We start from the raw sequence: 4,847 nt of genomic DNA, 5'->3' as shown, positions 1-4,847 counted from the left end.
GGTAGGCGTGAAAGTTTATATGACCAGGAATTATCCCTGGCGTTTGGTGTGGGGTATAGAGATAAATAGTCTCGGGATAAAATGAAGTATAATTTTATCCCATGTTTGGTTTGAAGTATTAGCTATAACCGGTATTATTTATCCCACTATTTACACAATAGTGATGGGATAAGTTATCCCATATATATGATGGGATAACTAATCCCGAAATTAATTATCCCGGGATAACTCTTTCTTAACCAAACAACCCCTTAAGAGTGACAATTTCAAGTATTTTGGCTTTATAACTTAGGGTTGTTGGGACATCGATGATGATATCACACATCATATTGGTGCGATGTGAATAAAGTGAAAACTTGCCTTCAAAGACTTATACCACCGGAACTTAAGTGGTGGTTAGACTGATGTTGTTTTATGGGGCAGGGTATTGACCAGTTAAAAGCTTTCATAATCATAAGATACATGTCGCGGAGATGAGGATATTGAGATGGATGTGTGTCATACTAGATACAACAGGATCATGAATGAGGTTATTTGAGATAAGATGCAGTGACCTCTTCGGTGACAAGAGATGAGGAAAGTAAGATTGAGATGATTTGGACATGTGAAGAGGCGAGCTGCAGATGCCCCCAGTAAGAAGGCGTGAGAGGTTGGATATAGTAGGTACGATGGAAGATAGAGGTCGGTCAAAAAGGAAGGTGATTAAATATGGCATGGAGCAACTTCACGTTACCAAGGATATGACCTTAGATAAGAGGGATGTAGGAAGTGTATTAGAGTATAAGGTTAGTCAGGCAGGAATGTTGTCTTACTTTTAGAGGGTTTAGACCTGTTGGTGTTTTTCGTGCACTAGTTATAGTATGACAACTTAAGGTTTTGGCGTAGATGTTGAGGTGGAGCTGCTATCTGCTTGTAATATCTATCATAGCTTGTTGTTTATTATGTTTCAACTATTGTACTATTTTGTTGTTGATTATTATTTCTTTCTTGTAGACTTTATACTATTTCCTTCTTAATTGCTATATATTTTTTTTCTTTTCCTTCTTCTTTGTACTTGAATTTGCTATATTTAAATTGAGTGTCTTTTGAAACAATATATCTATCTCCACGAGTTAGTGTTAAGGTCTGCGTATACTCTACCCTCCCCAGACCTAACTCGTTGTAGTTCACCGGATATGTTGTTGTTGTTGAGGGGCAATATTAAAAATTTTGATTTTTAATTTTTAAAAATATTAGATCGTCATGTCAAACTAATTTGGTGTGATTCGATATTTAAAGTTTGATTTTGATATTTTGCGATACGGTAAATTAGTAACATATTTGACTTCGACTTACATATTTTTATATGTAATAATGAATTATAACTTCCGTTTTTCAAAGAACGTTTCAGTTATATTATACTAATACCTTACACTTGTAGAAATATTCAAAGAAACTACAAGCATGTATCCTTTGTTAATAAATTATAATACAAAAGAAGCATTTAAATCAACACAACATTAAAATTGTGGTACCAAAATTTTTAATTTAGATATGATACTCAATTCTAGCATATCATGTCCACCCTAGTTTTGCCCCTTTTAAAATTAATACTTTGCAATTCGTTTTGCTCCCTTTTTTGGTTATTAATTAATTCTAATTTGTTTTGCACCCTTTTTGGTTAATAGTTCTAATTTGTTTTGCCACATTTTTGGTTAATAACTATTAGTTTGTTTTGCCCCCTTTTTGGGTTAAATGTTAATTCTATTGATGCTTGTTCTTTTCTTCCTTCTCTTACGTGCCAAAAGTGAAAGAAAAAGGAAGCTTTTGGATTATTAATAAGTTGAATTAGAATCTCATGCTAAAGCAATAAACGTATACAATTAATAGCAATAACATAGTTTAAAGAATAATATTATTTATAATTAAGTTTGGAACGAGCCACTGGTATATATAATGGAACAATAACTTAAATTTATTGTTCAGACTTCTTTTTATGTTATTATTGCATCCTATTATTATTTGTGATTTATATATTTTTTCGCTTATTTAAATTGTGTTTGTTTATTTTATTGCATATTCGTCTTGTCCTATCTTTTATCAAAACTTTTATACTAGTGCAAATGTTAGTATAAAAATGCAATATTTTTTTTTCTTTTCGTAAAAATAATAAGCGCACCTTGTATTTTGAATTTGCTATTTCACACGAATCATTTTGTGATAAATCAATCTTATCTAACATAGTGAACATTAATAGCTATAATTAATAATGGCATTTAGAGAGCATATGGTCTCGTTATGATTCATTTATTTTGCAATATTGTTTCTATTCCATGGAAAACTAACCAAAAAATCACAACTTACATAATGATCCGAATTAGCTATTACGTTTCACTTTCAAAGTTAATTTAACTAATATATAAAGTTAAATTGGATTAAATTAATTAAATATTTTGAAATTAACATTTAGAAAAAAATTATACATATATAAAGTACTATATCTTGTAATTTGTCTCATATCAATATAATGCAAAAAATACTTAAAATGTTAGTTAAATTTTATATGATTTGACTCTTGAAAAACGAAATACAATAAATATTTTGGAACAGAAAGAGCGTACGTGATAAGTAATGCATATCAATAATAAATATTTTTTTTAAGTGGCAATACATGAAATATTTGATTTTCTCTTAAAATTATTTCCATTTTTCATGTGATCAAGGTCATCGACAAATGTAGTGCTGCAGCTTCAGATATAATTGAACCAATATTTTTTTTATGATGCGCATAAATTTATGTGTAGATTCATTAAAATTATGATTAAATTTATAATTTTAAAAATATAAACTCAATAATAAAAATCTTACAAGTTCATTTAACTTAAATTTTGATTTCGCCTAACAAACTTGATAAAAATGTTGCAAAGTCATTTAATCGTCCCAACAACATGCATTAGTACATCAAGGACAACCACATTTATCAAAATTTAGTTGAGTGTAACAAATTTGGTTGTATTCACTTTAATTTCATCAATTATTTTCCTTTATGAGCTCTAAATAAACACAATAAGTGTTCTCCTAGAATAGTTAGTTTCAACTATCTTTTTCAGACCAAAAAAAAAAAAAAAGTTTCAACTATTTTCATTTCTTAATATTCCCTTCTTGATTTGGTTCAGTTAATTTGTTAATTTGATCTCTTATCTTATTGACTCTTTCTCTTTTTAGGTCTTCTTAGTGTTAAGACGATATAAATTTCTTATTTGTTGATAAATTGAGTCCATCCCCATTCGATCATAAGGAGATTCTTCGCTAGAGAAAGGTTCTATATATGACACGAACGCCCAATTCAATTTGTTCGGTCGATTGATCCACTTAACAGATGATGATATTCTCGATTCATTTGATTGAATTACATTCTTTCTCAATCTATTTATATAGACCAATCACTTTCTTTTTGGTGGGAAACATCAATGTTTTTTTTTTTTTAAAAAGAAAAGACAAAGATATTTTTATAAAACTTGCTTCAATATTTATTTTTAAATTGATCAAAATAAAGGAAATAAAGAAAATGAAAGATGGCCAACCTACTACTTCTAAGTAACGCATATCATCATATTTGTTAATGTTGGCCACACCATCCACTATTTCACTATGATTCATAATTTTAAAAATCATCAAATGGGGTATATTTTTTCATATTTTTATTCTATATTTTAATCATTCCAAATAAATAAATAATAATACCTCTTACAACATATATTATAAATATTCTTCGTGTACTTCTCAAACTCCCCAACCTCCACAATGGCCCTATAATTATACTGACATATATACTTTATTGTAAGACATGAGTGCATGTATCAAATATATCTTCTTTAATTCATTGCTTTCTTCTATTATCATTATAATTAATACTCGTAATATTCATATAATGGTACTCTGTCAGTTCCATATTGCTCTTTTGTATTAAATATTTTAAAAATAAAATTAGCTTATTTTTATCCTTTTGGAGAGACATAAAGGTAAAGTAGTGAAAAATTAATACTTTTATTTATATATTTTAAGGGTTGCGGAAAAGAGAATATGATAATTAATATCAAAAATCAAGAATATATTTGTAAAGTAAGAAAAAATTAAAGGAGTCGTGATGAAAATAATTAGGAAGAGAACAAATGGCAATCAACAAATAATAAGACAATTATATTGCAACAAAGGAAACTTCGGATGATACTAAAATCGAAGAATAAATTATTAAGTTATTAAGCAAATAATGGAATTAACTAGACAAGAGGTAGATTAACTACTAATTTCTATTTTAATCCTTGATTTTTATATCTAAAATCATATTCTCGATGAATTTTATATGAATAAAAATGTTGAAAGATATATAAGGTAGTAATTTGGTAAAAAAAAAACTCATTTGTTAAAGTATTATTTATTGCAACAGTGTGAATAGATAAATTAGACTAAAATAATCATAAATGGAATACTATTTATGTTGTTAAGAAGTCAATTTATTGGACGAATGTCAATGATGCCTATGGCGTAGGAAGACCTTTTCCCTTTGCTTCTTTTGACTTTAATCAACATTGATAGAAACCTCAAATTTCCTAAATCAATGCCTGATTTATTCTTGTAAATTTTTCCAAATAAAAAGTTAATGCACTATTCATACGTTGAGAAAACTACCAGTGTTTGAGAATCATAATGTAATACTATGTATAATAATAATAATATCATTGTACTTTGACAAGTAAGTACGCATCATATCGCCTTATTTTTATATTGAAAGATAAAATAATTCTAATAGACCCTTGACTCAAGGGACATCCTTGGCTAAAGAAAATCATAATATGAAAAATCTTTTT

This window comes from Capsicum annuum, chromosome 4 (genome assembly GCF_002878395.1).
Source record: "Capsicum annuum cultivar UCD-10X-F1 chromosome 4, UCD10Xv1.1, whole genome shotgun sequence".
Taxonomy (NCBI): domain Eukaryota; kingdom Viridiplantae; phylum Streptophyta; class Magnoliopsida; order Solanales; family Solanaceae; genus Capsicum; species Capsicum annuum.
Note: the sequence above shows the minus strand (reverse complement) of the source record.